The 19,602-nt window shown below is 41.8% G+C and overlaps 1 protein-coding gene and 1 non-coding gene across 13 annotated transcripts in view; one reads left to right on the forward strand and one right to left on the reverse strand.

Moving 5' to 3' along the window:
• Positions 1 to 19,602, forward strand: part of ADD1 (adducin 1) — an 88,754-nt gene that overhangs the window by 22,867 nt on the left and 46,285 nt on the right. The gene's annotated exons all lie outside the window — the stretch shown is intronic.
• On the reverse strand, positions 10,521 to 10,627 carry LOC133058953 (U6 spliceosomal RNA). Its single transcript, XR_009693460.1, has one exon. It is a non-coding gene; the product is annotated as a U6 spliceosomal RNA (small nuclear RNA).

Raw genomic sequence — 19,602 nt, forward strand, 5'->3', positions numbered from 1 at the left:
TGCTGGTGCATAGTTGAAATGTTCACCACTGGGCCTGGTGGGGAGGGAGACACACACCCCTCAGTCTCCAGGGAGAAGGCAGTGAGGTAACTGGAAAAGAGTCATCACAGTAAATTCCAGATGGATTCAGGACAGATGTTTAAAATTATAGAGACTGTAGAGAAAAAGCAAAACAGTGTTTATCAGAGATAATTCCTAAAACTTTCTTGGAACAGTTTCTCATACATGTGCCAGTGAAGGAATAACTTTCTATTTAAAAGCAGAAGAATTCGAAGGAAGAGGTTTGCAGACCACAATATTAAAATGTTAAAATGTTTGCTCATTGAAAAATAAAACTATGGAAGATAATAGTCTGGAAATGTCAAATATGACAAAAGGTCATTGTAAATATACAGTTTAATTCAAATTTGTAGGAATAAATATATCAAGATTTCAATAGATAGGCAGGTGGACAGAAGTTAACAGGCACTAATGGAAATTTCATATGTAAATAAACATAAAAAGCATTCATCCTTTCCTGTTAATCAGAGAAATACCAAATAAAGCAGCCACTTCCGATCCATCAAATAAGGGAAATTTTTCTGATACCTCTGCTTCCTTTTCAGAGTATGTTAGCTAAAAAGGAACTGAAACTTTTTATTTCATCCTAACCCATGTGGAGAGTTACTTATGCTGTAAACTTTCCTTTCCAATTTACACTGTTTCATTTAGCAACTGATTTTTGAGCTCCCACTCTAGGCAAGGTCCTACAACTAGGATTTTTTAGAAGGATAACATTTGGGGGGTTATTTTATTTATGCTGTTGCAGTTATTTGCGAGTGCTTTGCATTTTTATTGGCTTGTTAAAATATGCTATTCAGTTCGATCACTCAGTCGTGTCCAACTCTTTGCGACCCCATGGACTGAAGCACACCAGCCTTCCTTGTCCATCACCAACTCCTGGAGTTTGCTCAGACTCCTGTCCATTGAGTCAGTGATGCCATCCAACCATCTCATCCTCTGTTGTCCCCTTCTCTTCCTGCCTTCAATCTTCCCTAGCATCAGGGTCTTTTCCAATGAGTCAGTTCTTTGCATCAGGTGGCCAAAGTATTGGGACTTCAACTTCAGCATCAGTCCTTCCAATGAATATTCAGGACTGATTTCCTTTAGGATAGACTGGTTGGATCTCCTTGCAGTCCAGGGGCATCTCAAGAGTCTTCTCCAACACCACAGTTCAAAAGCATCAATTCTTTGGCGCTCAGCTTTCTTTATGGTCCAACTCTCACATCCATACATGACTACTGGAAAAACCATAGCCTTGACTAGATGGACCTTTGTCAGCAAATTAATAGCTCTACTTTTTAATATGCTGTCTAGTTTTGTCATAGCTTTTCTTCCCAGGAGCAAGCGTCTTTTAATTTCATGACTGTAGCTACCACCTGCACTGATTTTGGAGTCAAAGAAAATAAAGCCTCTCCTGTTTCCATTGTTTCCCCATCTATTTGCCACGAAGTGATAGGACCAGATGCCATGATCTTAGTTTTCTGAATGTTGAGTTTTAAGCCAGCCTTTTCACTCGCCTATTTCACTTTCATCAAGAGGATCTTTAGTTCCTCTTGGCTTTCTACCATAATGGTGGTGTCATCTGCATATCTGAGATTATTGATATTATCCCAGCAATCTTGATTCCAGCTTGTGCTTCATCCAGCCCGGGATTTCGCATGATGTACTCTGCATAGAAGTTAAATAAGCAGGCTGACAGTATGCAGCATTGATGTGTTCCTTTCCCAATTTGGAAGCAGTCCATTGTTCCTTGTCTGGTTCTAACTGTTGGTTCTTGACCTGAATACAGATTCTTCTCAGGAGGCAGCTAAGATGGTCTGGTATTCCCATGTCTTTCAGAATTTTCCACAGTTTATTGTGACCCACATGGTCAAAGGCTTTAGTGTAGTCCATGAAGCAGAAGTACATGATTTTCTGGAATTCTCTTGCTTTTTCTATGATCCATTGGATGTTGGCAATTTGATTGCTGGTTCCTCCGCCTTTTCTAAATCCAGCTTGAGCATGGGGAAGTTCTCGGTTCACGTACTGCTGAAGCCTCTTTTGGAGAATGTTGGGCTTTGCTTTGCTGGCATGTGAGATGACTGCAGTTGTGCGGTAGCTTGAGCACTCTTTGGCATTGTCTTTCTCTGGGATAGGAATGAAAACTGACCTTTTCCAGTCCTGTGGCTGCTGCTGAGTTTTCCAAATTTGGTGGCATATTGAATGCAGAACTTTAACAGCATCGTCTTTTAGGATTTGAAGTAGCTCAGCTAGAATTCTATCACCTTCACTAGCTTTGTTCATAGTGATGCTTCCTAAGGCCCACTTTACTTCGAATGCCAGGATGTCTGGCTCTAGGTGAGTAATCACCCCATTGTGGTTATCTGGGTCATGAAGATCTTTTTTGTACAGTTCTGTGTATTCTTGCCACCTGTTCTTACATTCTTCTGCTCTTCTGTTCTGCTCTTCTTCTGTTCTGCTCTGTTAGGTCTACACTTTTCCTGTTCTTTACTGTGCCCATCTTTGTATGAAATATTCCCTTGGTATCTCTAATTTTCTTGAAGAGATCTCTAGTCTTTCCCATTCTGTTGTTTTCCTCTGTTTCTTTGCACTGATCACTGAGGAAGGCTTTCTTATCTCTCCTTGCTATTCTTTGAAACTCTGCATTCAAATTGGTATATCTTTCCTTTTCTCCTTTGCTTTTAGCTTCTCTTCTTTTCTCAGCTATTTGTAAGACCTCCTTAGACAACCATTTTGCCTTTTTGTATTTCTTTTTCTTGGGGATGGTTTTGATCACCACTTCCTGCACAATGTCACGAACCTCCGTCCATAGTTCTTCAGGAACTCTATCCCTTAAATCTATTTGTCATTTCCATTGTATAATCATTAAGGGGTTTGATTTAGGGCATACCTGAATGGTCTAGTGGTTTTCCCCACTTTCTTCAATTTAAGTCTGAATTTGGCAATAAGAAGTTCATGATCTGAGCCACAGTCAGCTTCCAGGACTTGTTTTTCCTGACTATATAGAGCTTCTCCATCTTTGGCTGCAAACAGTATAATCAACTTGATTTCTTGTGATGTCCATGTGTAGAGTGATCTCTTGTGGTGTTGGAGGAAGGTGTTTGCTATGACCACTGGGTTCTCGTGGCAAAGCTCTGTTAGCCTTTGCTTTGCTTCATTTTGTACTCCAAGACCAAACTTGTTACTCCAGGTATCTCTTGACTTCCTACTTTTACATTCCAGTCCCCTATGATGAAAAGGACATCTTTTTTTGGTGTTAATTCTAGAAGGTCTTGTAGATCGTCATAGAGCCATTCAACTTCAGCTTCTTCAGCATTACTGGTCGGGGCATAGACTTGGATTACTGTGATAGTGAATGGTTTGTCTTGGAAATGAACAGAGATCATTCTGTCATTTTTTAGTTTGCACCCAAGTACTGCATTTTGGACTCTCTTGTTGACTACTACTACATGTGAGGGCTACTCCATTTCTTTTCAGGTATTCTTGCCCACAGTAGTAGATATACTGGTCATCTGAGTTAAAATCACCTATTCTGGTCAATTTTAGTTCACTGAATCCTAAAATGTCGATATTCACTCAAAAGTATGCTGCAGGTTTTCAGAATGTTCTGAACTGTTGTGTGGAAATCAGTTTGAGGTATTGTCACACTTTTGGGCTCTGAGGAGAATTGCCTCCCCTAAGTAAATGAAGCATGATTATTCATTTGAGGCTTGGGATTGAACAGTTGACTAAATGGACCATTTCTCTCCTTTATTAACCCCAGAAGGTCAGGCTGCAAGGCCAAGGTATAACATACTTGAGAAAGAACAGTTTATTTGTTCATTTCAAAACTGGGTCACATTCTGCTTAATAGTGATAGTATTGCTTGGCTAAGTGTCAATTCAAGGTAAAAACATTCTCATCTTAGGCTCGTGTTGTTAGTCCTTCCTTATGTGTTTAACTAGATTGCAGAGTGACTTCCTTCTGTTAGAAGTCTGCATAGAATTTTCTATACTCATGTATGTCTGGTCAGCCTATGCTTCCTGACTTGCTTGGCTGGGTCTCTGCAGTCTCTTTCTGGGCCTCTGGTACCATAAGTCTAGAATTCTTTTCTTAATTCCTGACCTTGGGAGTTATCCTTGCTTGAGTCTCCAAAATCAGTCAGTTGGAGACAGATACAGCTTTAGTTTTGTCTACCAACTTTGGTAATTGACGTAATTCTTAGAAACATAATACCCAGGTAACTTGAAACATAAAACCCAGTTTGACACACAGATTGTTGGTTTGCAGCCTGGAACTTCCTTGTGAGTGGTGGACTGAGACCTAGAGTTTGTTTAGTTAACTGCTTGTATCCCCAGCGTCTCTTGGTCATACGTCAGTTTTGATTGAAAGGGGCAAAGTGATGACTTTTCTTACCGTCAGATGCCTCTGGAATCCAGACTTAGATTAGCATTGCCAGTCCAAAATGTGAGACCTGAGTGTGTATTTGTTCCTCAGTGTGTATTTATTGAGGGCCTACTAGGTGTTAGCCTTGTGCAAACAGTAGTGAGTGAGAGAGGTAAGTCTCCTACTCTCTGGAGAGGTTACATTCTAATAGGAGAGAGTGAATTTCTGAAGGTAGTACTAATAACTGACACTTAGTGTGTTAGTATGTAGTTAGTTGGTCAGACATTCATGCTAGACGTTTTGCACACATTATGAGGGGGTACGTTTGTTAGCCTCATTAGTTCAGATGTAGAACGTGAGATCAGGGAAATTAAGAAATTTACCCAAGCTTACAGAGCCAGTTTGCCTTGGAAACTAACTGAGATCATTCTCTCATGATTGAGATTGCATCAAGAGTCTGCTTTTCAGACTCTTGTTGATTATGAGGGCTACTCCATTTTTTCTAAGGAATTCTTGCTCATAGTAGTAGATATAATGGTCATCTGAATTAAATTCACCCATTCCCGTCCATTTTAGTTTACTGATTCCAAATCATTCAACATCCAAACCATTCCAACCATTCAACAGTAATCCAAGTCTATGCCCCAACCACTATTGCTGAAGAAGCTAAGTTGACTGGTTCTGTGAAGACCTACGGGACCTTCTAGAACTAATGCCAGAAAACAGTGTTCTCTTCATCAGAGGGGACTAGAATGCAAAAGTAGAAAATCAAGAGATACCTGGAGTATCAGGCACGTCTGGCCTTGGAGTGCAAAACGAAGCAGGGCAAAGGCTAACAGAGCTTTGCCAAGAGAACACACCAGTCATAGCAAACACCTTCCTCCAACAACACAAGAGATCACTCTACACATGGACATCACCAGATGGTCAATACCGAAATCAGCTTGATTATGTTCTTTGCAGTCAAAGATGGAGATGCTGTATACAGTTAGCAAAAACAAGACTGGGAGCTGACTATGGCTCAGATCATGAACTCCTTATTGCCAAATTCAGACTTAAATTGAAGAAAGTATGGAAAATCACTAGACTAAGTATGACCTAGATCAAATCACTTATTATACAGTGGAGGTGATGAATAGATTCAAGGGATTAGATCTGATAGAGTGCCTGAAGAACTGTGAATGGAAGTTTGTAACATTGTACAAGAGGTGGTGACCAAAACCATCCCCAAGAAAAAGAAATGCAAGAAGACAAAGTGGTTGTCTGAGGAGGCCTTACAGATAGCTGGAAAGAAAAGCAAAAGGCAAAGGAGGAAGGGAATGATATACCCAACAGATTATAGAGTTCCAGAGAATGGCACGGAGAGATAAGAAAGCATTCTTAAGTGAACAATGCAAAGAAATAGAGTAAAAGAATAGAATGGGAAAGCCTAGAGATCTCTTCAAGAAAATGGAGATACCAGGGGAATATCTCATGCAAGGATGGGCACAATAAAGAAGAGAAAAGGCAAGAACCTAACAGAAGCAGAAGAGATTAAGAAAAGGTGGCAAGAATACACACAAGAACTATACAGAAAAAGTATTAATGACCTGGATAACCATGATAGTGTGATAACTCACCTAGAGTCAAACATCCTGGAATGTGAAGCAAAGTGGGCCTTAGGAAGCGTCACTTTGAACTAAGCTAGTGGAGGTGATGGAATTCCAGCTGAGCTATTTCAAATCCTAAAAGATGATGCTGTGAACGTGCTGCACTCAATATGCCAGCAAATTTGGAAAACTCAGCAGTGGCCACAGGACTGGAAAAGGTCAGTTTTCATTCCAGTCCCAAAGAAAGGCAATCCCAAAGAATGCTCAAACTACCACACAATTACACTCATCTCACACGCTATCAGAGTAATGCTCAAACTCCTTCAAGCTAGGCTTCAACAGTATGTGAACTGAGAACTTCCAGATGTTCAAGCTGAATTTAGAAAAGGCAGAGGAACCAGAGATGAGATTGCCAACGTGCATTTTGATCATAGAAAAAGCAATGAATTCCAGAAAAATATCTGTTTCATTGACTATGCTAAAGCATTTGACTATGTGGATCACGAGAAACTGGAAAATTCTTAGAGATGGGAATACCAGACCACCTTACATGCCTCCTGAGAAACTGTATGCAGTTTAAGTAGCAGCAGTTAGAACTAGATATGGAACAACTAACTCGTTCAAAATTGGGAAAGGAGTTTTCCCTGCATATTTAAGTTATATGCAGAATACATCATGCGAAATAGTGGTCTGAATGAACCACAGACTGGAATCAAGATTGCTGGAAGAAATATCAATAACCTCAGATAGGCAGATGGTACTGCTCTAATGGCAGAAAGTGAAGAGGAACTAAAGAGCCTGTTGATGAGGGTAAAAGAGGAGCATGAAAAAGCTGGCTTATCTCAGTCCTTAGGGAAAATGATGATAAGCAGATTTAGTTTCATCCCCTTCTCCCACTCCCAAACAGAGCCACTCCTCACTCCTCGCCTGGCTCTAGCTGTTGCTGGAGTGCCTGTCGTGCTCACCACCTGTGATGTCACCTATGGAGCCCTTCCTTATTGTGGCCACTGACCTCCCCACCCCCATCCTCCAGTCCCCCACCCACAGCACTGTGTAAGTTATTTATGTAGCTCACTTATTGCCTGGCCCCCTCTGCTAGTGTGTATGTTTCATGAAGGCAGAAATCTCTGTTTTGTGCATTGAGTCTCCAAGCATCCAGATGAAGCTAACACAGTGCCTGGCCTGTGTTAGCTTCATGGTAGGAGCGAAAAACTAAGATCATACCATGTGGTCCATCACTTCATGGCAAATAGTTGGGGAAAAAGTGGAAGCAGTGACAGATTTTATTTTCCTGGGCTCCAAAATCACTTCAGAGAGTGACTGCAGCCATGAAATTAAAAGATGCTTCCTCTGTGGGAAAAAAGATAGGAGAAACCTGGACAGCATTAGTGAAAAGCAGAGGCATCCATAACTCTGCAAACAAAGGTCCGTATAGTCAAAGCTACGGTTTTTCCAGTAGTCATGTATCAATGTGAGAGTTGGACAATAAAGAAGGCTGAGTGCCAAAGACTTGATGCTTTCGAACTGTGGTTGGAGAAGGCTCTTGAGAGTCCCTTGGACAGCAAGGAGATCCAACCAGTCCATCCTAAAGGAGATCAGCCCTGAATATTCATTGGAATGACTCATGCTGAAGCTGAAGCTCCAATACTTTGGCTACTTAATGCAGAGTCGACTAATTGGAAAAGACCCTGATGCTAGGAAAGATTGAGGGCAGGAGGAGAAGGGGGCGACACAGGATGAGATGCTTAGATAGCATCGCCAGCTCAGTGGACATGAGTTTGAGCAAACTCCAGAAGAGGAACCTGGCATGTTGCAGTCCATGGGGTTGCAAAGAGTCGGACACGGCTTAGTGACTGAACAACAACAAAAGGAGCTCAGTAGGCGTTCATTGAGGATATCCTTCGGCTTCTACTTCAGTTGCATTTGAAAAGTTATTTCTGGGATCCGTAGCTTCTGTGGCCCAAATGTGGACGGAGCCTTTGAGAGTTTGAAATCTCCTTTCTACCTCAGTAGTGTCATGTTTGTTGAAATGGCACATTTTGATTAAATAAAGACTAATAAAATATATGCAGTTTGAGGCATAATTTTCCTTTGTTTCAATTGGTTTTGGCCATTTTTTCATATTATGATAAAATGAAAATTAGTCCATTTCATTCAGTTTAAGACCTTCATGATTTTCCCCTTCAAATATCATTTCTAATTTTTAAAGCCTTCAGAAGTATTTTGGATATTAACATAGGAAATTCCTATGGGGGTAATAACAGTGAGAAATTATACACACAAGAAAATATCTTTTAATATGTTTTTGAAACCAGTTGTAGTTGTGATAGACGTCTGAAATTGATTTCAGTTATTTCTCACCAACAGTAAAAATCAAGCAAGCAAGAAGGAGTTTGGTGTTGTGGAGTGTCCATAAAACCTGACCAGGACACTTTGGGCCCAGCCTTGTCCAGTAATCATAGCTGTCCTGTAATGTGTGTCCACTGGCAGACACTGCTAAATACTCTCTAAGGAGCATTTCTCAGGAAACTGATGTTTATAGGTGAGGAAACTGACGTTCAGAGAGAAGTTAAGCGACTTCAGAAGTTCAGGGTCTAGCAGCAAGCAGCGCAGTGGACCTCCGGCTTGCCCTCAACCTGACGTCAGACACAGCGGGCTGTTCCTCTCTGCCCGTGATTCCCAGTGTGCCCAGGGCCGTCTTCTGCCGTCTCTGAGCCTCAGTTTTCCTAGCTCTCAAGTGAAGGCGTTAGATCTACCACGGAGATCCTTATAGCGTTGCGTCAGAAAGGCTCTCAGGGCCCTCAGGCCTGCTGTGCTGTTAGTGAGCACCTCCTGTGCGTCAGACAGCGGCGTGAGACGGTTAGGCTGTGGGCGTGTGGGACCTGGTCAGCTCTCGGGGTGGGTGAGACAGTGGTGTTTCCCTAGTAACTTAGACTTCAAGACCAGAGTGCTGAGGCCCTGTTCTTCAGTAAACCTTGCCTGTCATTCCCTAAATGGGAAGGGAGGTTCTTCATATCCCCTTGATTCCTTATTCCTAAATGGGAAGGGAGGTACTTCATATCCCCTTGATTCCTTATGGGATGAAATGCCATGTTGTGCTTAGAGGCCAAGAACTCCATTGCTTTTGGTAAATTGGAAATATGCAGTGGCTGCACAGTGGAGCCAGTACTGATTTAAAGAAATATTCAGTCATCAATGCTTCTGATGTGAACAGAATCATTTTGGAAGACTGACTGTGAGGAGCTGATTAACCTGAAAGTCAGGATAGGGCCACCCTGCTAAAGTACTTAACAGTATATATCAGTTCAGTTCAGTTAAGTCGCTTAGTTGTGTCTGACTCTTTGCGACCCCATGGACCACAGCACGCCAGACTTCCCTGTCCATCACCAACTCCTGGAGTTTGCTCAAACTCCTGTCCATCGAGTCGATGATGCCATCCAACCATCTCACCCCCTTTCATCCTCTTTTCCTCCTGCCTTCAGTCTTTGCCAGCATCAGGGTCTTTACCAGTGAGTCAGTCATGAGGTAATCAAAGTATTGCAGTTTCAGCTTCAGTGTCAGTCCTTCCAATGAACACCCAGGACTGATCTCCTTTAGGATAGACTGGTTTGATCTCCTTGCAGTCCAAGGGCATCTCAAGAGTCTTCTCCAGCACCACAGTTCAACAGCATCAATTCTTTGGCACTCAGCTGTCTTTATGGTCCAACTCTCACATCCATACATGACTACTGGAAAAATCACAGCTTTGACTAGATGGACCTTTGTTGGCAAAGTGATTTGTCAGCTTTTTAATATACTGTCTAGTTTTGTCATAGCTTTTCTTCCAAAGAGCAAGCATCTTTTAATTTCATGGCTGTAGTCACCATCTGTTTCCACTGTTTCCCCATCTATTTGCCATTAAGTGATGGGACCAGATGCCATGATCTTAGTTTTCTGAATGCTGAGTTTTAAGCCAGCTTTTTCAGTCTCTTTCACTTTCATCAAGGGGCTCTTTAGTTTTCTTCGCTTTCTGCCATAAGGGTGATGTCATCTGCGTATCTGAGGTTACTGATATTTCTCCAGATGCCATGACCTGGTCATGGTCATTCAGATGTGACACTGAAAGATGAACTGCCCAGGTCATTAGGTGCCCAACAGACTATATATTAAACTATAAAACTTTAAGACAAATGTTTGATGTCATTATCCTGCTGGAAGTACAAGATACTGTGCATGCTGTTGATTTATACCTTCAGGGATGCTTAGGATTTTATTTATGTGCTTTACGGTGTTTTATTTTAAAATTTTTATGAATTTAACTTTAAAAATGTATATTTGTACAATAAAGACTCTACTGGCTTTCTCTGTCCTCCATCTACCCAGATCCCTTCATTCCTTAAAAGTGCAAACCACCATCTTAAATTTCTAGTGCATTTCTTCCTACATTTCTTTATGCAAATACAAGCAAATATGAATGTTTTTCTTATCCTTCCTCCAACCACAAGAGGTACTCTGTATACGTTGTTCTCTGATATTGCTTTTTTTGAAAATATGAAACACTTCATGAATTTGTGTGTCGTCCTTGCAGAGAGGCCACGCTAATCTTCTCTGTATCATTCCAGTTGTAGTATATGTGCTGCTGCAGTGAGCCCTGGACCTTGCTTTTGTTCCCTTAATAGTATGTCCTTATTTTTGTGAAATTGAGGCCATCTAAGAATTTGTGTGCTCATAATTATTTCATAGCATAAAGGGTTTTCAGTCTCCACCAGCTGATATAAATATTAATACTTTTCAGAGAATAAACCTTTGGCAGATTTTTATTTAGACTAATTGTTGTGATTTTAAATACTTCCTGCCTAGCTCTAAAGTGGAAAACCGGACACCATTTTCAGAAGTCCCAGAATTGATAAAGCAGCTCATATTCCAGCTTTTGTGTGTACAGAATATGTATATCTTAGCATTCTCCATAGTTTTGTTGTTCTCAGTTTATTAGTCTTGGCTGAGTAATGCCTTCAAAGCTTTCTTCTATCATTTGTCTTCCACAGAACCAATTACTTCACAAATAGGGACATTTAGTTACTGACCATTAAATTCTGAAAAAGCTGCTTGCTTGTTTTTGTGGTGTTTTAATCTTCCTTACTTACAGCCCTGCCAGGCTTTGCTACCTTCCTCCTCCTTCCCAGAAAAATAAACAAAAAATCTAACTCAGGCTCTCACATAGTAAGCTGCCCTCATGGAATGAAATTGAGAAAATGTTTTGTTTCAGTTAAACTGTAAATTTTGAAAGTCATTGCTTCAGGAAAAATATAGCTAAAAAAATGAAAATAGTAAAGTAATTAAAGGACAGTTAACAGTATCATGAAGGAACTAAAATAGAGAAAGTGGTTGACGTGGTCAGAGGATAAAATTGAATTCTCCTTTTTTTTCTGCATGTGTTCTGGGCATGAACATCTCAGAATACGTGCATCGGTGTAGTAACTGTGGTGGAGATCCTCCTGTGAAGGGGTAGCTATTTGCTAATTTGTGAGATACCTGGGAGGTAGTGAAGGACAGGGAAGCCTGGTGTGCTGCGCCCATGGGGCCTCATAGATGTATGTGACTTAGTGACTTAACAACAGCAGCACATAAAATTATCCCCCCAGATTCCTCTCATGAAATCTGAATTGTAGTTTCCTTTCTGAAGCTACTTCTTGAAAGCACTTACGGGTCTACTGGCTAATATTTGCTCACGTGCTATCTGAAAGTAATGGGTATTACTTCAGATAGTGTTTTTTTGTTTGTTTGCATGAATTTTGTGAGTTTAGTAATTTAGTGAATTTAGCAGAATTTTGTGAAATTAGTAATGGAAAATGATTTTATATTCCTTTCCACTATTCACCCACTTAGCAGATTTTTTTGAGGCCTATTGTGTGGTCATTGGTGGGGGAGGTAGTGCTGAGTTGGACTCCAGTGTGCTGCCTGCTCTTGGCCAGTGTCCACCTTTTGACTTCGTGTGTGGCAGTTGTGGGTAAGCGTGGCATTTGGAACCGGTGGTCTTGGGTGCAGGTTCTGAGTGGCTGTTTACTTATCGTGAGGCCTCAGGAACTCACAAGTCAGGAACTCTTGCAGGGTTGTTGGAGTGAACTAGTCTCTGTGGAACCGCATCCTCTGCAGTGTCCCGTGGCACTGTCCTCATCCAGTTCATGCACTGGTCGCTCTGCTCATCCCTTGCATATTCCTCAGCTGGATTTGGGGAATATTTGGTATGGAATTTGTGAGTCATGGAGATGATGACTAGCCTCTATCCTATTTTATTATTTTTTTCCCTTAGGTGCTTTCAGATACATTTTCTCATTTAACCATTAGGTTAAGGTATTTTTACTGCATAGGTGAGGACTTCCAAAGTGTTGACATTATACGGTGGAACGAGTGGGACTAACCACTGATACCTAGCCCAGGGGTCTGTCCTTTGCCCATTACTGACCATAGACAGAAGAATCCTCTCCTCAGCACAGAAAGGCTGTTTAGTAGAAGCAATAAGAGTGCAATCTCTAAGCCATAGTCTTAATTTTAGAGTCTTGCTTTTCCACCATGGCTGTGTAACCTTCAGCAAGTAATTGGAATCTCTGTAATACACCAAAAAATTGATTAAATGCTACAGTAAAGGAAAACAGCAGCTATATAACTGTAAAAATGTTATAAAGTGTGGAAGATTTAAGCTGGGAACCTGTTAAATCATTCATCCTAAAGGAGAGAAGAAGCAAGAGGGCCCACCCATATAGTTCCTCATTGGCAGGAGCACGAGAGTAGGCAACTCGGCTAGGAAGCACTGCTTTGATTCAATTTTACCTTTTCATTTTTTTCTAATTTGAGCTTGTTGGACATGTGAGGGTGAGAGGTAATGTGTGGTAGTGTTAAAAACAGGTGCCTTGGCGCCAGGCAGCCTGAGTTAAGATCCTAGTAACCCTGCTATAGGCTCTTCACTGCTTTGTGCCTCTCAGTTTCCGTATCTGTAGGGAAAATGAGTTAATACACGTGAAAATGAGTTTTAGAGCAGTAATTACCACTTAATAAGCAGGGCTTATCTTGAACTTTTGAGCAGTTCCGTCTCCAGGGGAACATCTGGAGACCCAGGAATAGAAGGGATCTGATCAGAGTACTTAAAGGCTTTCAGTGAGCTGCGCGGCCCCAGGCAGGGCACACAACCTCCTGAAGCTGTGAAGAGGAATCTTAAACAGAAGGTCGGTGTCCTTTGTGGGATGTGGACCAGGAGTAACGTGGGCAGTGAGCGGTGTAACTCACTGTGGTGGTGTTCCGTCTTACTTGGGAGGGGGCTCCAGTGCTGGGCCCCTTTGTCAGGAGATGTTAGAGCTTCCCCTCTCATGGCCTGGCTGAGCACCCCTTCCACAATGGAAGGTTTCTGAGAATTTGGGATGAATTTCTGATGGGGACTTCTTTGTCCCTTCTTTCCCACCGAGGCGCCGGACAGGGTGTGGACTGTCTCTGCTGCGCTGTTCACAGTGCTTTGCCTGGGCTCAGCCTTCAGTGTTAGCTCTGCCAAACTTGTTTAAAATCTTGTCACTCTTTCCAGCTAAGGCTCCACTTGTTTTTGTTTTATTTTATGCTTTTTTCCTGGCTTTATTGAGGTATATTTGTCTGTAATATGTTTATTATTTTTTTTTTGTAATATGTTTAAAGTATACAACGTGATGATTTGATGCGTGTGTGCATTGTGAGATGATTCCCACGATCCAGTTATTTAACATGTACATCACCTCACCTAGCTGCTTACCCCCCTCCCTTTTTTTTTTTGGTGAGACCAGCTTCTGTTTAATTGAGTGTGTCCTGTTTCATTCTGGGTGCAGACCTTACGGAGCCCTGCCAGAGATGTTCATTCACCAAGTGACTGCCTCCTGCCCCAAGCCAACCTGGAAGTACCACTTAGCTCTAAAAGCATCTCTCCTGTGACGCTTTCCTGGCGGCCCTTTCTCTCAGTGTCCCGGGGCTGCCATAAACAGTCCCGCAGGCTGGGTGACTTGAACCAGGAGGTTATCATCTCAGTTCTGGAGACCAGACGTGCCCTGTCAGGGTGTCAGCAGGGCAGGTTCCTTCTGAGACGGTGAGGGGGCCTCTGTGCGTGGCCTTCCGCCTGTGGTCCTGTCTGTGTCCCGGGGTCCTGCCTGCACAAGGACGCCAGTCAGACTGAGGCAGGGGCTGGATGGGCCCCAGGCTGAGGGGCCAGAGTTCTCCCCTGTGGACAGACATTCCAAAGTAGCGAGAGGCAGGAGAGCTGAGGCCTGTCCAGAGAAGAGAGAGACCACATATCCCTCCTTCTTGAAGTCAGGGAGCCCTCCCTGACTGCACATGCCCGGAAAGGCTCCTTGGAGGTCCAGAAGGGAGGGGGCCTCCCCTCTACACTAAGCGATGTCAGCCTACCCACAGGCCTCTTTGCTGAAATTTACCTGGATTGAGAGATGCTCTCGCACGTGGGAGGACCCAAAGATAAACCAAGTATGGACTCAGAACCAGGCAAAGCAAGATGATTGGCCAAAGGAAACCCAGGAGAAATGCCCCCATAAAAGTGACTCAAGCTCTCATCAGGGCCTGACTGTCTCTCTGAACCCGCCCGTGTGTCTATCCATGCGTACTCTTTTTCTCCTAAAAAACACTTCACTTGTCTCACTACCCTCTGTCTCTGTGTGGAAATTCATTTCTGCACAGCTGACAGGCCAGGGCCTCATCACTGGCCACTGGCCGTGGTGGTCTAGAGGTTAGGGTTCAGTGCCATCACTGCCGTGGTCTAACCTCAGTCTCTGGCTGGGAACCAAAACCCTGCTTCAGGCCGCTGCTGGCTGAGGCCACCCGAGATCAGTATTGAGATCAGGAGCGGATTCGGGACTCACTCTGTTCCAGTAAGACATAGTCTTAACTAATTCTGTCTCCAGTGACCTGTGTCCAGGTAAGGTTACATTCTGAGGAGCTGGGAGTTAAGGCTTCAGCATGAGTTTAGGGGCATATGACGCAACTCCTAACACCCTAGCTCTGCCTTTCTGCCTCCCCTGACACTTTTGCCCTGCTGACACCTGAGTAGATTTCTCATGGCATGAAGGGTATTTAGTTACATTTATTTGTCTGTAATCTCCTGCTCATTTTGTTACTTTCTCTGGTGCCTTGCACCTGTTGTGGAAAGCAGCTCTGATGAGATGTATGAAGCATCAGGAGTTAGTGGATGTGAAGGAGGAAACTGCAGAGATAGATACCGCTTTCCTTGTTTTCCTGTTGACAGTTCCAAAGGCTGTCTGCAGTTGCGGGTGAGGGGGCCACAGACACCAGCAGAGACTGCCGCTGTTATTACCACATGAGCATGTTTGCTACCTCCAGGTTTATTTTCCTTGTCTTTATGCTTTCTGAGCTCGTTTTAAGAACAGCTAGAAACTGAAAAGACCCTCTGGGTCTTCTAGCATTCGATTTACCTAGAGAATTTTGTTCACGGCCACCTTCTTGTTTCAGCCTTTGCTTTGAGTATTCTTTTTTTAGGAATTCAAAAGTAAATCATGTGAATGGTTGAAATAGTTCTCCAAATGTCTGTGCCAGAAGGGAGATGCCAAGAAATAATTGAATCTACCCCTAGAGCTTTAGAATTAGCTCATTAGATGTTTTAGAAATGCAAAAATGTGTTTGGTTTCTAATCCGAGGTTTAGTTACACATTAGTGTGGGTGAATCATACTGGAGCTGGAACACCTTTGCTACGAAATAATATTCCAGAGCACGCTTTCTGTTATTTCCTGAATAAATAACATTCTCGGCAGAGTGGTTAGATGGAATGTTAATAGAAAAGGAAAGTTAATCTTAAAGTATCCTTTTATTCCAATATCAGTCATACCTGTGTGAAAGAGCATGCTGAAATGTGCTCATCTGAAGGCAGACAGAGAGCAGCTTATGTAAGATCTGGAGGCGCTTTAAGAGCATTTCAGACTCACATGGAGTAGAACAGTATAGTGAACTCTGTTTATCCTTCATCCGGTCTCAGCAGTTATTAACTCATGGCCAGTATTGTTTATTTTGTGTAACCCTTACTCTCCCTGTATCCCATGCATGGTTTAGGCAAATTCCATATGTTGTCATTTTGTTTGTAAATATTTCTGTATGTATCTAATATAACCGTAATATGAGACCTAAAGTAAACAGTAATTACTTAAAGCTATCCAATTCCTGTTATTGTTCAAATTTCTAATTGTCTCGAATGTAATTTTTAGATTTTTATTTTACACTTTATTTGAAGCAAGATCTGGTGAAGATCCTCCTGAGATCTTGTCAGGTTTTAAGTAGGGGGGTGAATAACATGCTCTGGTTTACATTTTGAAACTCTGTCTGAAAAAAAAAAAAAGAAAGAAACTGTCTGTACTCACTATGAAAAATGGGTTGGTGGGGGCAATGTTAAAGAGATGGGCAGTAGGGAAGCTAATGAGGAGGCTAGTGTATGTCCAGGAGGTGAGTGCTAATTATCTAGGTTAGAATGATGTGGTAGAGATGGGGAGAAGTGGATGAATATGAAGTGTCCTGTGGGCAGGCCACACTTGTCTCCGTGGTTCATCCAGACTTTTGGATTCTGTTGGGTGTGTATGTTTGTTTATTTGAAAGTATTGTTCTCAGATTTCATTGATTGAGGTATCAACATTTTAAGATTGGTGAAATCTTAAAATATTTACACAGGTTAAATTATAGCAACTTTATATATATAACATTGTGATGGGGAACATTATCCTTAGAGGAGCATTAATCCCCTCTTCTTTTGAATCAGTTTATTCAGCTTATTTGCCATTGTATCATCTTTTCTATGTGTGACTACAGTGATAATATTGACAACTTTATGTAGTAGAATGGGAAATTATAGTTTTTCACTTAAACATGTTATATAATCTCAGGTACGTTATGCTAAAGAATATTCATTGTTTCATAGTACTGTATTGAACAGATTAAATTACAACCATTGATGTATTGTTGGACACTGATCTTTTTAAACTATTTAAAAATTATCCTAATGTTTCAGGAAGTTTTTTTCATCTGTATATTTTCCATTTCTTTTTAAAAAATTTGGGTTAAGTAATGACTTCTTCGTAGAGATTTTCCTAGAAAAATTTGCTGTCTTAACACACACTTAAAAACTACATCAATGAAACTTGAAGCTATAATTGATAAAAAAAAAACAAACACAGGTTTTGTACTTTAAAAGTGGAATTATGTTTATTCTTGTTTATTGGACTCAGAATATGTATATTTTGACTTAAGTTTATAGACTTCCTTATTGAAGGAATGGAGCACATGTATATTTGGTCTTCAGTTTTTTATCTTATCCCATTCACATAGCAATTTGTAATAAATTGAAAGCAATTTCTGCCTTATCTTTAACATGTTGGTTTTACAAAGATTCTTTTCTTTCAGTCAGCTCTGGGAACCAGGAAGCAGCTGTAGTTGCCACTAAAATGTTCCTCTGTGTCTTATTTACTGATGAAAATGGTTTAAAATTGGGACTCATTTGGTAATAGAGAACTCTTAATATTGTATAATCTTTTGTATTTTTTTTTCCCGAAACATTCAAGTGGAACATTTTTATCATTGGCTCAGAATGATCAGCTTCATTTTATATCTAATGAAGAAATGCCAGATAACCATGAATAATATTTTGTTTTTTGGGTCCTTCTTATAGAACAAACTAGGTTAAACAGATGAAACAAACATTTTAAAGGATATGTTCAGAGAAGGGTAGGTTTTTAGGCCTTTGGTTCCCTTATTATGTTTTATTGTCTTTTAGTCAGTGTTTTTATACTTTGAAGTCCTCAAAATAGTGTTACTTTAAGTATGCTGTCCTATCTTTAGATTTCAGAAAAGCAGTATAAAAATTGACCTTTCTCTTTAAAAAAAGATGTTTTCTTCAACTGGTTATTCTTTACAGACTTACTATTCAAATTGTGGTCTAAGTCGGGCATGACTGAGCAACTAACACACACATTCAAATTGTGGTCCAAGTTCACTGGTGTTGGTTGTCACTAGGGAGCTCCTGGACGTGCGGGACCTCAGGCTCTGTCTCATGCATGACTTTGTGTCCTAACGTGGTTCTTAGGCGATTCACATGCACATTAAAAGGCTAACAGGGCCAGCCCCAGATTCCCAAGACTGAGTCCTCCTGTTCAAGGCATCTGTGCCCTCAGTTCCACCCCTCGCCGTCCCTTCAGGGGCATTGTTTTCCCTCCCTGTGGTCGTCACCATCAGTCACAGCACACCTGAGGGGTTACACACACGGGCTCTGGTCATCACCATCAGTCACGGCACACCTGAGGCCACACACGGGCTCCGGTCGTCACCATCAGTCACAGCACACCTGAGGCCACACACGGGCTCTGGTCGTCACCATCAGTCACAGCACACCTGAGGCCACACACAGGCTCTGGTCGTCACCATCAGTCACAGCACACCTGAGGGGGGTTACACACACGGGCTCCGGTCGTCACCATCAGTCACAGCACACCTGAGGGGTTACACACACGGGCTCCGGTCGTCACCATCAGTCACAGCACACCTGAGGCCACACACGGGCTCTGGTCGTCACCATCAGTCACAGCACACCTGAGGGGTCACACACGGGCTCTGCAGCCAGGAGTCCTGCGTCAGAGCTGCAGGCCTGCCGGCCTCCCAGCCGAGTGACCTGTGAAGTGAGGACAGTAGCATATTGACAGACAGGGGAGGTGAGGGTGGAATACAATTAAAGAACAGTGTCTCGCTTGCAGTTCTGGCTGCTTTCATTCTCCTTCCCCTTATCACGAACATTATTTTAGATATCTGTTGCATCATAACAAACCGTTCCAGGACTTTGCAACTTAAAATCACTGCTTTATTATTCATATTTCATGATCTTGTGGGTCAGGAATTGAGGCTCAACTGGCAGTTCTGTTCGTTGTGGCATCTATTGAGGTTGCTTGATGACTTTCAAGTTTTTGAAGTAAGTAAGTTGTATATCCTGGATGTTAATACTTTCTCAGATGTGTGAATTGTAAATTTTCCCCCATTTTATGGGTTGTCTTTTCACTTTATGTATCCTTTGAAGCACAAATAGTTTTAATTTTTAGGAAGGCCAGTTTATGTTTTTTTTCTTTCTTTTGTTGCTCTCGTTTAGGTGTCATATAAGACTGCCTAACCCAGGGTCTCAAAGATTTATTCACTTTCTTGTAAGAATTCTATAGTTTTTGCTGTTACATTTAGATCTGTGTTCCATTTGGAATGAATTTTTCTAAATAGTGTAAGAAAGGGGCACTGTTCACTTTTTTAGTTGCTGATTTAATCACCTTTAAATCCCCACTTTGCTTAGCCTCTGTGGCTTGAGGAACTGTTGCTCGCTCACTCTCCATTAAAACTCTGCCTGTGGGTTCTGAGATTATTGCCTTTTAAATTTATACAGAAATTTTACTTTACATACCTGCTCTATGCTGAAAACTGTTCTGGATGCTGGTTCTGCTGCCTCTTCTTTTTTAATTGTAATTTTTTATTTTTGGCTGGGCTAGGTCTTCATTACTGCATGGGCTTTCTCTAGTTGTGGCTTGTGGTGCTACTCTCTTGTTGGGGAGTGTGGGCTCTAGGGCCTGTGGGCTTCAG

This window comes from Dama dama, chromosome 6 (assembly GCF_033118175.1).
Source record: "Dama dama isolate Ldn47 chromosome 6, ASM3311817v1, whole genome shotgun sequence".
Taxonomy (NCBI): Eukaryota; Metazoa; Chordata; class Mammalia; order Artiodactyla; family Cervidae; genus Dama; species Dama dama.